The sequence below is a fragment of the Canis aureus genome, chromosome 6, assembly GCF_053574225.1.
Source record: "Canis aureus isolate CA01 chromosome 6, VMU_Caureus_v.1.0, whole genome shotgun sequence".
NCBI lineage: Eukaryota > Metazoa > Chordata > Mammalia > Carnivora > Canidae > Canis > Canis aureus.
The window spans coordinates 77,054,186-77,068,700 of record NC_135616.1 but is presented as its reverse complement, the minus strand read 5'-3'; positions in this window follow the sequence as shown (position 1 = coordinate 77,068,700).

Sequence of the window (14,515 nt, the reverse complement as noted above, 5' to 3'; positions counted from 1 at the left end):
GCTGGAGGGTAGCGGATGATCCAACTTGTACTTAAAAAAATCACTAGTTGTGGTACGAAAGATGAATGGAAGCATTTGCTAGTTGAGCTGTTTCTATAGCACTTAGGAAGTAATCAATACTGTCCAGAACAGAGATGATGGAATTTAAAACAGAGAGGGTTCTGGCAAACATGGATGACTCCAACAATGAAAGAGAATGATAGCATGAGGGGAAATGATTAGGACACCCATATCCCACTGCCCTATTATTCAACCACATAATGCCTAACCCCTGATCCAACCATCTCTCTGTCTTAGAGACTGTGACTTGCAGCTTCTCAAAATGGGCCACAAAGATCTTCATCAACTGATATATATATCTGATATATGTAAGTTTGGGTTGGACCTAGTGACTTAACTCTAACCAATTGAATGTGGTGGAGGTAGTGGAGGTGGTGGAGTCGCTTCCAAGATTAGGGTTACAAAAAAAAAAAAAAAAAAACATGTGGTTTCTGCCTCAGTTGCTCTCTTTTGCTTTCTCCTGGATCACTGTGTGGGAAAAACCACTTGCCCCATCACAAAATAGTCTCATGGAAAGATTCCTGTGTGTGTGTTGGGGGGGGGGGGGGTGGATTGAGGACTAGCAGTAGCCACTTGAGTGAGCTTGCCAGGGGATCCTCTTGTAGTCAAATCTTGAGATTACTGAAGCTGGTGGACATCTTGATCATGGCCTTACAAATGACCCTGCACTACAAGGAACCCAGCCAAGTCATGTCAGATCCCTGACTCGGGAAACTGTTAGATAATGTCTTTTAAGCTGTGAAGGTTTGGGGTGCTTTGTTACACAGCGATAGATGATTAACATTAAGCAAGCAATTTGCCCTTCTTATGTCACTTTCATTAAAAAAAACAAAACAAAAACAAAAACAAAACTTCCAGGTACACTTCTTTACACTCCAGTATTTCATTCCTTATCACTTTTCTTCCTGAATCTTCTTAAAATATTGTTTTTTACTGAACTCAGTGTACAGACATGATAGAAAATTTGAAATAGTTTTTTTAATAAAGAATGATAAAAGAGAAAAGACTAGGAATGTGCTATATTTATAAACTTAACTCTATTATAAGGCTAGGAGGTATCCTGCCTCAGTATATTTGGCACCCTCAAAGAATAAACTGAAAGAACACAAAGTGCATTTATCTCCTCTGGTTTGTTAAATTTTAGTTATTTTTAGTAAAATTCTGGTTGTACGAATTAAGTAAAAATAACCGCCTTCCATTTTTTGCTGTAATTATATAATGATAGGAGAAAGACCTCTCCCGTGTTTTGTTCATAGCATTGGCTACAACGAAATAAGAATGAACTTTGGGCATTTATAGAATATGAAATTAAGTTATTTGCATGAAAGTCTTGCCCTCTGGACACTGCAGGACTTGTCTTCAGTAATTCCTTCCCCATCTCCAGCCCTACCTCCAAAGATTTCATGGACGTTCTAGATTTCACAAACCCAATCAAGCCTTCTGTGGTACAACCCCATCATCCTTCACTCCTCCTTTCTGTGGAATTATAACCATTCCTATTTAGCATCGCTGTTCTTTTGGCTGCGTGTAGTCACACCCGGCAGACACTGCTTTCTCCTGCTGACAGAGCAATCTCATTGGGTAACAACAACGTGGCTGCCAAGTTCTTCCCTTTCTGGGTACCACCTCTCCCCTGCAGTGCTGACTCAAGCTGCCAAAGCTTCACGACATGGAGAGCTAGAGACTCTCTTTCATTTCTCAGTGTAACACTGTGGTGAAATGTTACCAAAGATCTGCATTTTTTCCAGAACCACATGAAGCTGTGACGGAGTAGTTCTTTCTGTTTATTCAGAGTCTCAAGTATAAATGCATAAGGTGAAGCCAACAGACTCATCTACATCCATGTCAAGCATCTTGGTAAATTCAGAACTGTCTTCCGTGTAAGTCTAAATCTGAGGTCGAGGTGTGATGATTGGGTCAACCCTAAAAATTATTATTATTTTTTTTGTTCCCCTTCTTAGAATGAAGCTGTCTGTAAGGAAGTTCCTCAGCTCTTCATAGAATAGATTCCTGGGAAAGCATAGCGAGAATCATCTGAATCACAGCAAAGGCGACTACTGGGCCTCACACTGGCCTCCAAAGGTGACTACCTGACCTCAGAGTGGTTCCATAAAACACTAGTTAAGTAGTTCTTTACTCTTTAGTTTTTCCTGTTAACAACAACAACTACAATGACAACAGGAATAATAAACATCTCAAGATTTCTCTTGAACGCTGGATTAAGAAATTGGGAGATTTGCTTCAGCCCAACTCTACCATGAACTACTTCTTTGATGCAAATCAGACTATTCTTCCAGAATCTTCTGTGCCAAATGATTTCCTCATTTTTAAAGAAAATTTCTGGAATGGAAGATATCAAAAGTCCCTTGCAACTCTAAATCTCTACAACTGAATTGAGGGGGAAAAAAAAGAGTAATTTAGAAAAATTATTTAGCCAGACAATTATATATCTTAGAAACTTTGTTTTGCATTTGTCTTTATTGATATCAGGATTTTTAAAAATGTTCATCAATTTTAAACCACTTTGTTTGTTTGTTTTGAGAGAGAGAAAGAATCCCACTTATGCCATTTGTTTGTGTGTTTATTTTGAGAGAGAGAGAATCCCAGAATCCCAAGCAGGCTTTTGGGGCTCAATCCAATGACTCTGAGATCATGCCCTGAGCCAAAATCAAGAGTTGGGCACTTAGTTGACTGAGCCACCCAGGCACCCTTTATGCCCTTTATTCAACCGAGATGTATAGAGAGGAGATAGTATTTGCTGGTTTGCATCAATAATCAGACTGATCACTTTAAAATATGTAGATAAGATTTTTTTTTGCCTCAAAACTTCAAAGAAAATCAAATAGAGAAATATTTATTAAAGCAGGGCAAGTATAAGGAGGTATGAAAACAATGACAATTAAGAACAAAGAGAGCAGAGATAACCCCAAAGTTTCCATTTTGGCTTTGATTTCATTTCCACACTTTGAGGAAGTTAGCAGCAGGTTATAGTTTTTGCTGTTTTCTCACACTTGAGATTCCCAGTGTGGTTGAAATCTCATTCCAGGCTAACTGGAAAAGGAGGAATGATTCAGACTCCGGGTTTCAAGCCTGGGTATCCAACCTCATTCACAAAGCTTTTGTTATTAACTAACTTATATTCTACCAAGAGCACCCCTCAATGTAAACAAAACTTGTCAAATAATTATACATGTAAATTATCAAGAAGTACAATTTCATTGTTAAATATTTACTTGATCTTGTTAGTATTTGCATGGCTACACAAGCTCTCCCTGGGTAATAGAAACACTATGTGTCTCCTATTCTATTAAACTCAGTGCCATCAAGAAAATGTCAGGTACTGGGGGAAAATTTGGCACATTAATTCCACAAGAGTAACTTGCTCCTCCTTGAAAATCTTTACTGAAATGTCCAAAAGTAAATAAGAGCAGAGCACAATTGAAAAAATAGGAAAAGATGCTATTCATACTCCAAAATTTGTGAAGAATTCTTTCATTAAATTAAGAATATAGGCCAGTGAGCTTAGACTGAGGGAAAGACTGGCACCCTCAAATATTACAGATGGGAATGCAAAATAGTACAACCCCAAAGAAAGAGAATTTGTCAACATCTGATAGAGTGATATATGCATTACATATAATTAAAATACTTAAGAAACAGTTCACAAACTAAAAATGAACTGAAATGAATCAAGCTAATTGCATATACAGTTCGTAGAAAAAATAATTATTTCCTAATGACTTGATATAGTACATGATAATATGACAGTACCACCTTTGTGGAATATATTTTATGCAGAGATACAGAACTGTAAGCAAGTGTTAAATTTCACTCAGTAGTTTAATTCTTCGGCAATTTGGAATCAGAGAACATTTTATGTAAATTATACAATAATATAAACCATTACAATAATACATAACATGTTAATCTTATTAGAACCAAGATTTTCAGCATAAAAGGAAAGAGATAAAAACATAAAATCAAAGAATTTTATTAAAAATTATGTATGCTATATTTTAATTGGAACTATTAGTATAAACACGTCTTAAAAGCCAAACAAACGTGTTCTCCCAAATTTTGTCCACCACAAAGCCTAGAAGTAGCAATAATCTTGGTAAATCTCATTATTTGTTCAAACCTTCATCTGTCTGTTTCTGCTAGAGCCATTCCTGCAGGAGCCGTCTCAGGCACGCCTTCCTATCAGGAAGCAAACTTTCCAGGAAGAGCGCAATCACAGCTTGGAGAAATGCCTACATGATGTGCAAGGTATTCAGCCCAAAAGGAGGAGGCAAGGTCAGTAGATGGCCCCAACAACTCAGGGACCCAATTTAAATGTGAAGGGATAATATATAAAGGGGAAAAGAAGAAGAGCTGGGAAAGACATTTAAATTTTTCCAGAAAAAAACTGGGCTTTCCCCACTTAAGATTTTATTTATTTATTCAGAGAGACACAGAGAGAGAGAGAGGCAGAGACACAGGCAGAGGGAGAAGCAGGCTCCATGCAGGGAGCGCGATGTGGGACTCGATCCCAGGTCTCCAGGATCATGCCCTGGGCCAAAGACAGGGGCTAAACCAATGAGCCCACCAGGGGTCACCTTCCCCCCCATCCCCAGTTACAGTTTCTGAGGAGAGAGTGTGTGTGTAGGATGGATTTACTCTCAAGGTGTGGGAGAGATGGGAGTCCTCATTCACCCCTTGATGAGAGGGTTTTCCTAGCTGAGCTTTATGATCATAGCTGGTAAACTCTGATCAAAAGACATTGATATTTCTCTTTTCTGATTTTTCTCTTTCCCATTTCTTTGCATTTAACATGAATTCTCTCCTGGGATTATGACTAAATTCAAGTTGTACTAAATGATGTACTGGTATTATATATAGCACAGCAAAGCATGTTCACTTGAGCTCTGGGTATAGCATATTTACTCAGTAAATATTACTTAGGGAATTGGTAGTTAAATTTTGAATAGCTGCCGTGTCATCTTTGTTACGAGGATTTAGCTGTGTTTTCAGACTGTTGGGCAACTAGGAAAGGTTCTGTGGATCTTTTCAGGCTCTGGAGCACAGGGGTACCTGAGAACTGAAAAAATACTGAAAGAACAACCCCCATCCCAGTGGAAAGTAACTGCGACTGCATCTGCTGACAAAGAAAACCAGAACTCACTTAGGCATCTCAGATAAAATTCTTTAAATGAGGACAAAGAGAGGAAGAATAAGTTAATGAGAGGAGATGATTTTGCACATACTGTTGTATTTTTACACCCTAGTTATAAAAATAAGGGCATCTGAGTGGCTCAGTCGGTTAGGCATCTGCTTTTGGCTCAGGTCATGCTCCCGGGGTCCCAGGACGGAGCCCCACATCAGGCTCCCTGCTCGATGGGGATTCTGTTTCTCCCTCTCTCTCTGTCCCTCCGTCTCAAGTAATAAATAAAATCTTTTACAAAATAGAGATTAATTTTATCAGATATTTAGACTTTGTTAAAATGAGAAATATATCCCAAATACAAGTTGATCCAGATCCCCTTTTTTTTGGCAGCAAAGCAGTCCTCAAGATGTGTTTGAACTATTTTAAATATATAAAAAAATTAAGTGACTAAAAAGGCTCTATTGAAAATATGTAATTTATTTTTTAAAATCATATATTCTGCATTTTTATGAAACACTAACATTCTAAGATACAGATTTTCTGTAGACAACTTTGGGAAATGTCTCACTAGAGGAATGTCTTCTGCTCAGGGGAGATGAAGGGTGAACTATTAAGGGCCCATATGACACACCAGCCTGACACCTTTCTATGGCATATTATTAAACTTCCCAATCTGCAAAATCAAAGAAGATCATGGTGAAGCCTTAAAGCTCAAGCTTTAAGCTCTCTTGGTAATTATATCTCACTATCTTAAAACATTGACTATTTTAAATTAGGGTTGGATTTCAATATAGTAGACAGAGCACAGACCACAAATGTGTTGGAACAACTAGATCCATGGGCAAGACAATGAACCCAGACGCAGACCTTACATCCTTCACAACAAATAACTTAAAATGCAACACTGGCCTAAATATAAAATAAAAAATTATTAAAGTCCTAGAAGATAACATAGGAGATAATCTAGAGGAACATGGTCATGGTAGTGGCATTTTAGAAACAACACTAGAGGCATGATCTATGAAGAAAGAACTGATAAGCTGGGCTTTATGAAAATGAAAAATCTCATGAAAATTTTGCTTTGCAAAACACTGTCAAGTGAATGAATAGATAAGCCACAGACTGGGAGAAAATACTTGCAAAAAAATACATCTGATAAGAACTGTTACCCAAAATAAACAAAGAACTTAAAAATCAACTATGAAAAGGGGAAAAAACATTAAAAAATAGGCCTCACAGAAGAGATTTATGGTTTGCAAATAAGCACATGAAAATATGCTCCACAATATATGTCATGAGGGAAATGCAAATTAAAACAACAATGACATATCACATCATATCTGTCAGAATGGCCAAAATCCAGAACGCTGACAGTACCAAGTGCTGACAAGGATATGGAGCAACAGGAACTCTTATTCATTGTTGGTGGGAATGAAACATGGCAGCTGCTTTGGAAGATACTTTGGCAGTTTCTTACAAAACTAATCATACTTTTCCCATACAACCCAGCCATCAGGCTCCTTGGTATCACCCAAAGAAGGTAAAAACTTAATACCATGCAAGAACCTGCACATGGATTATAGCAGCTTTATTCATAATTGCCAAAACTTGGAAGCAACCGAGAGATATCCTCAAGTAGGCAAGTGAATTAATAAACTGTGGCACATCCAGATGATGGAATATTATTCAGCCCTAAAAATGAATGAGCTGTCAAGCCATGAAAAGACACAGAGTAGCTCAAAATCCGTATAAGTGAAAAGAAGCCAATCTGAGTGAATAGGTAGTGAATGGAGAATTTATAGGGCAGTGAAAATGCTCTGCTTTATAATTATGGGTACAAACCATCACACATTAATCCAAACCCATAGAATGTGTAACACGAAGAATGAACTATAATCTAACCTATGGACTTTGCATGATAATAATGTATCAGTGTAGCTTCATCAGTTTAACAAATGCACTACTCTGGTGGGGGCGGTAATGAGGCAGGCTATGCATGTTTAGGGGCAGGGAGTGTATGGAATAGCTCTGTATCTTCCTCTCATTTTTGCTTTAAACCTAAAACTGATCTAAAAAAAAAAGTCTTAAAATCCATGAAAATTAATCTAACACTCAAGTTCTTATCAACACAAGATACCAGAAAGGAGTGGAAACAATACCTTCATGATACGGGAGGAAAAATACATTTTTCAATCTTAATTTCCAAACTCAGACAAACTTATCGACAATAAATTAAATATAAGACTACATACAAGACATTTTCAGGAGCTGAGGACCAGACATTCACTTCCCACATACTTTCTAAAATGATCTATAGGAATCATTGGATCCAAAACAGAACAACTATTCTAGGCAGGGAAGGCAGATAGAGACTGTAGAGAGAAGGAGGGTCTGAATAACAACAAAAATGATGTTGTAGGAGAGAATTTGGAGTATTCTAATCTTTTAAATTGAATTCTGGGGGGGGGGCGGAATCTGAGTTTGTAAAGGCACAGAATATAGGAAAGAAAAACAGTATAAAGGAGAAACTCAAGTGAGTTTTTGTTTAATGCTCTAAATATGACATAACCAGCTCAGAATGGAACAAGCATTCAAAGTCTTCAGAACAAGACTTTTACAAGAACATTCTATTAAGTAGGTGGAATTAACAAGATACTGGAAAGTAATACGGATGTGGTCCAGTGTATATGCTAACACACACACACACACACACAATCTTCCAGCCTAGAAACAAATAAGAATAAAGACAAAGAAGGATGGTGATCAGATTTTGTAGTAACAACAGAATCGGTAAAAGAAAGATCTGTTGAAAAATTAAACATTTGTCATGATTTTGAGCAACTGGTAGACCTCAGGAATGGAGGATCCATATGGTTGTTTTCCTTAGAGAATACCTGAGAACAATGGAAAGGGGTCATCATAGTCTATTCTACCACTGGATTCCAACTAAAATAGTACTAATAGATTCATAGTGATACAAACGTTATTTTTGGCTTTGGGGCCAATGCATGTAAGGTTCATCTGGGTTTCCAGAACCTTTAAGAGATATACGTCACCATCTTTGAGGACCTGAAAGTAGCAGTAAACCTGCCAGAATGTGGGAGGCATAAGAAAAGTTAGAGAAGACAAATGTGGAGGCATTTATATCTGTATTTGAGGAAGTGGGGGGTTATGATATACTGTCAATAACGATGGAGGAAGAAACAGCCGTATATTACTGAAAGCCACAGATCACCAGTAGGGGGGCCATATACTAAAAAATGTGGAGAGGAAGGCGTTGGAGAGAATCCTAAGAAGAAATAAATAAATTATGCTCAAGGTGGGTAACTTGGTAAGTAATTACGTAAAGATACCATTGAAAAATAAAGACAATGAAAATCTTAAAAATAATTATTTCTGAGCAGTGAACCTTGGGGAGGTTGATACTGTCTTACCTATGAATGCTTCTATACAATTTAATCTTTTTGAAACCATGATTTATATCATTTTATGAAAAAATATGTTTAAATATATAAAATATATGTTAAAATATATATAAAATGAAATTGCACTGGTTCAGTTGTGTTTTACTCGTCCCGGATGGAACTGACGTGTCACACGGGTTTCAGTGAGTCATGCTCGTGTGATATTGTCGCCATTCACTAAAGGAGCTCTTCCACCACCACCGCCTTACTGCTCTCCATCCCAAAACTTCACAAAATTATTTCTGGGAGTCTCTGAGATATTTCACCCTATTCCAGTAACAATTATGTCCTCGTTCTCTCTGACCCCTGCCGTCAGTATCAACTCCGAAGGTTCTGGTGTCCTTCCAATGGTACCGTTGCCAAAGCCACTAATGACCTGACTCTGACTTGGCAAATTGGTGCAAAACAGATGCCATATGGTTCTTGGGACTAACTGGGGTGGCTGCCCCTCTTTCCCACCCCCTCACACTCACAACTCAAGGTTTCAGAATTCTCCCCATAAAAAGAAAATTCTCTCAGCTTCTGGCCACAGGTTTTCTCCATATAAAACTGAGGGAGGGATGGATCTCCGGAGTCTAGCAGGAGACTCTCTGGGGCAGGCACTGCTCCCTGCTCTGCATCCTGCTGCCAACTGGTAGGACGACAAGGGTGTGTCTCGCTCCATTCATTTGAAAGAAGCAAAAATCCATCCACCAATTCCCTCATCCCAGAATATCTTTTCAGATTGGTTTTATTTTTTTCAGACATAAGTTCTCTGCATGGTTGAGAACGTTGTGACCTCAGAGCTTCCCAAACTTACCTCTCCCAGCTTTGCAAACAGAATGGGACTAAGAGGGACTCGTAATGTCCCCAACTTTGAAAATCTTAGGATAGGATTCTTGCAGAATCAGGCAATTGAGGCCAAACAACAATCACAACGTGGGGGGCTTAGGAGGCAGTCATGTAAGTCCGTTGACAGTTCCAACAGAAAGCCTGTAATCACCAGTGTGGGGAAGACCATTTTCCAGAAGAACGGGAGGGAGGGGGCGGTGTTGGTTCTCGGCCAACGAGAAGCTACACTGAGGTACAGGAAACATCTCAGTTGCAAATGGGACAATGAACAATTCGGGAACCTATGTTGAGCGGTTTATGAATTAAGTGCTTTGAGGAGATGAGCTTCCTCACAGAGAGCAGATACCTGGCTCAGATAGTGTAATTTGAGATCGGCAAAATCAGAACTACATCCATCCTCAATCTTATCCTGGAGCCTATATTTTCCACGGCTATTTTGTGTTTGGTTTAGGTAAAGGTTCTTCTCAAATGTAATAAAGGGTGAGTGCAAAGTAGGGGAATCATACATCATCCCATTATAAATATTAATAACTTCCCTCATATTGGTTTCTTAGATTAGCTATGTAGTCAAGGAAAGGCTCGGATGGAATGAGTCACATCGCAAGAGTTATAATGCCTATTTTTGTGATGCGATGCTTAGAGAAAATATCAAAGTACGAAGTCCTATAAAAAAACAAAACTATTATCCTTAGAAAGAAGTAACTCAGAAAACATGAAGCATGTGGTAGGGCTCAGGAGGAACAGGACTGTTCCCACATGCACATGCTGGTTAAATGTCAGTCTTTCGAATTAGAATATCAGATTTGAAATTCCAGTGATGAGAGCTCGAGCAAGTTCCTTCACACTCTTGCTTTGGTTTCCTCACTTCTGAGCTACAAGTGCTTTTAAAACTAACCTCACGAGGCTGTGGTGAATTTAAATAAAGAATATGTGGAAAACACAGAGTGGTGCCTCGCATATAATAAGCCTTGAAAAGTATTAGCTGTTACCATTAGCAGGAGCCAGGGGCTCTGAAGCAGCAGTGGAGGCAAAGAATTCGAGAGTCTGAGAGGCACCGATGTGATGTTTTCCTCCAGGCTCCATTCCTGTGGCAAACCCTGGGGGTGACTGGAGAATTGGATTGGGCCCTATGGTGCCCAGAGCTTCCCACACGAATTTTGAGATGGACTTTTGGGGGTTTGGCAATGCAGAGGGGGCGATGCCTTATGAGACAGTACAGTGCAGAAGTCATAGGTTCATGGAACTTGGATACTTTTTCTCCTGAGTTTATTCAATAGCTGCTTTTAACTGAAGTCTAAACGTGGATGTTACTTACTTAGCCAATCAGTGAGAATTTTATATGCATCTTTTAAAAGAAGAAAAATGTAGGGTCTCTCTGCACTTCTCCATAAAGTTGGTAAGAAAGTGGTATAGACACACACACACACACACACACTGGATTTGGAATCCTAAGGTTGAACCGAGTTTCAGTCCAACCATAAATAGCCATGATATTGCACGAGCCATAGAACTTCTGGGTCCTCGTTTTTCTTTTTTTTTTATTGGTAAAATAACAAATTGGATTCGTAAAAAAATGTTTGTGGGGCTCCTTAGGAAAAAAAAAGAGGTCCTAGAGTCCTGAAAATGCAGATCTCCTCAAGCCCTTGCTGTTTCTAGTCAAGTATTTCAACTAGATTACCCACTTCTCTGAAGTTAAGTTCTGTTAGTGCGCCATAGATATTCTTTGCCACATCTTTCACCTTCTCTGTTCTCTACTGTATATTTTATCTCTTCTCCACTTTAAGGCTGCTTAAAATATATTTTTAAATGTGTTTTAGTTGATTTTAAATAGAATTATCAGTGAGCCACGATCAGAAACCATTTTAACATATGATAAAAGTACAAAAAGTGTTCATATTAGGTAATCTCATCATATTAGGTAATCTCACTAATCAGTGAATTGTCTCAGTTTTCCGACCTAAATTTGGCTTGAATTTCTTTTTGCAGAAAACACTTCTCTCTTGCAACTCATGTTCGTAGCTTTTGAAAATGGGGATACCAAATATAGCTTACACTCTAGGCATCTAGTGTTTGGAGAAAAACACCTGGAACTGAGTCAAAGAGCTGGTTTTAAACCCAGGATCTACTAACTCCTAATTCTATAAAATTTAATGTAATTGTTAAACTTTTTGAGCCACGTGTATAGATAGTGTTCTTCGTTGCATTGAGTTTACTTTGAGAATACCATCCTTCCCTGGTTATCTTCATGTTTTAACCTCCTATCTCCCTCCAGGCCTCTTTGATGATTCCTCTCTTTTTTTTTTTTTTTTCTTACCTCTCGTCCTTATAGGGCCCCGGGGTTCAGATCTTGGTCATATGCTTTATTTGTGGGATTCACTTGATGATCTCAACCAGACTCAAGAATCTGAATAATATCTATATTCCAGTGATTCCCAGACCAGTGTTTATCTCCAGCCCGGGCTTTCTCCTCTCTCCAGACTTGTATGTTCAACTGCATCCATGGAATTTCTAACAGATATCATACTTTTGACATGTCCAAAACCAAAGTCCTTGATTTTCACTTCTAAATCTGTTCCTTGGACAAGTTTTCCCAGCTCAGTTCAAACAACTATGTCATGATAGTGGTTTAGGTCAAAACCTAAAATCAGCCTTGATGCCACTTTTCATCCTTGAAATCAAGTCAGGCCTGGAATCCTATTAGCTAGTCCTTACAAAGGCTACCACTCTGGTAGGGGCCACCCTCATTTCTGCATGAATCGTGATATCTTCTAACCTCCTCTCTCTGTCTCCCTGTTTCATTTGGCTCCCTATCTGTATTCTCCTCTTTATAAGGTAAAGAGAGGAATCTTTTTTAAATGTAAATCTGATTAAGTTCCTCCTGTCCTGAAAAGCCAGCAACTGTGCCCCATTTTACCCAGAAAGAAAGTCCCTATAATGGCAGACAAGACCCTAAGTGGGATTCTAACTTCACCTCTCATTGCTCCTCACATTGTTTACTTCCCTCCAGTCATACTGGACATCGTGCTGTGATGCTTACAGGACAAGTTATACTTTTAAGATCTTTTGTGAGCTATGCCCTGTACCCATAGCAACTTCCCACAGATGATCTTATAGCTAACAACTTCCTGATCTTTTTCAAGTCTTTGACAAATACCAACTTCTCAATGAAATCTATTGTGATCATGCTATTTTATTGGCAAACTATTTCCTACTCTACCTTCCAAATTCCCCTTACTTATATTTTTCTCTTTTCCATTCATCTAGCCCTTCTTAATATGTTACATAACTTATGTATATCGCATATACTTATTGAATATTTTCTCTCTTCCACCACTAGAATGTAAGCTCCTTGAGTGCAGAAATATTTGCTTTCTCACTGATACACACTAACGAGAGTAGTACTTGCTGCCTCGGAGGAAATGAATAAAATCTTGGTTGACTGATTGAACAATGAACGAATAAATAAATAAATACATATTTTGCTGTGATTTTGTGAGGCTTAAATAAAATACTGTATCTCACAGCACCTATCACAGTCCCTGGCACGGAGAAAACACTGATAGATTTTTTTTGTTCTTAAGCAATTTGCTCAGAATAAATCCTGTGGTCATTGAGACATTGAAACTATTTTCCTCACATAGAATAAGGTTCCTATGTAAAGTTTTATATGAATCCTGAAAATGATTGGATTTCAATGAAGAACTTTAATTTGAGGGATTTTTGTTTATCAAATCTCATGCTTGTTTACATGATGATAAAATTTTGGTTGTAAAAAGACTTTCCATGAGCACTTTCTCAATGCAAGATTGGTGGTGCTATAATTTTTTCTGCCCGGGGGTGAGTAGCACATCATTTTAGCTGTCTTGCAAGCTGTCTTTATCCGAACTCATTTAAAAGACAATATATCTTTTTAAAAAATCACATTTTATTTTGAAGACTTTGAAGAAGTAACTGTCACATTTCTTACATGCATTTGATTAGGAGACGAACAAAGGAAAGAATTTCACATTTTGCCAATTTGAAAAAAGGAAAGATTTTCTTCACGTCAAGCCAACCATTCAGTTCCTGACTATTTGTGACAGGTAAGGCTTATCAGATCATAGGAATCCTAACCAGCGCTTCTGGAGTTTTACAGGCCTTTGGTTTCCCTCTTGGAATAAAGAAGATAAAGAACATTTGCATGGGAAAGAGAACAATTGGAAAATTCCTCTGTGTAGGTGATCCCAGAACTGGTATAGTCTGTGTTATTTGCAGCATTTCAGGCATGTTTATAAGTGCTTAGAAAAAGTACCCCTCTCCCAGGAGTCGTTTTACAAGAGGGACTGGGGGAAACCTTGTGGGCAGAAAAATATGGTAAAGGAGAGGCCACCCTACCGGAGGCTCCGCTGTGGGGAGAGGATCTAAATCTCAGGTCTGTCAGTTTCCTTCTCTTCCCTGGCCTGTGTAAGACTCTTCAGAATGAATCAAATTCCCATGTTTATTTTAGGTATTAATTTAATATGGACCAGGCCGATAAAAGTTATAAATCTTTGCAGCTACAATAAAAAGACACGCACAAAAAAGCAACTCACTCTGGCTTTTCTATGGTTATAGATACTTTGAGCTGATAGCACAGATGGAATCAACACGTGGAAAATAAGATTCTGATCCAAAACACCTTATAAAAAAAAGAGCATTTATCATCGGTTTAAAGATTAGTGAGTTAACAAGGCTCCAGTGTGAACACCGCCTGACCGTGGGGGAGAAGGTTTATAGCCAGTGTCACTTCCAGCTGCCAGCAGGTGCTGCTCTGGATGTCAGTCCAAAGACCCGATTCATTAAGTCGTGCCACTCCAGTACTGTACTCTTTATGACAAGAAAAACAAGAAGGAACAGTGAGTCTCTTATAGTTAACCCATAAAACTTCACACTCTGACCTCAACCATATAAACCAGAAGTGAAAGAGGCAATTGCAAATCTGACCAATAAAACTGGTAAAGCACTTACATGCTGGGATTAAAAGACTGTATGTCTAGGT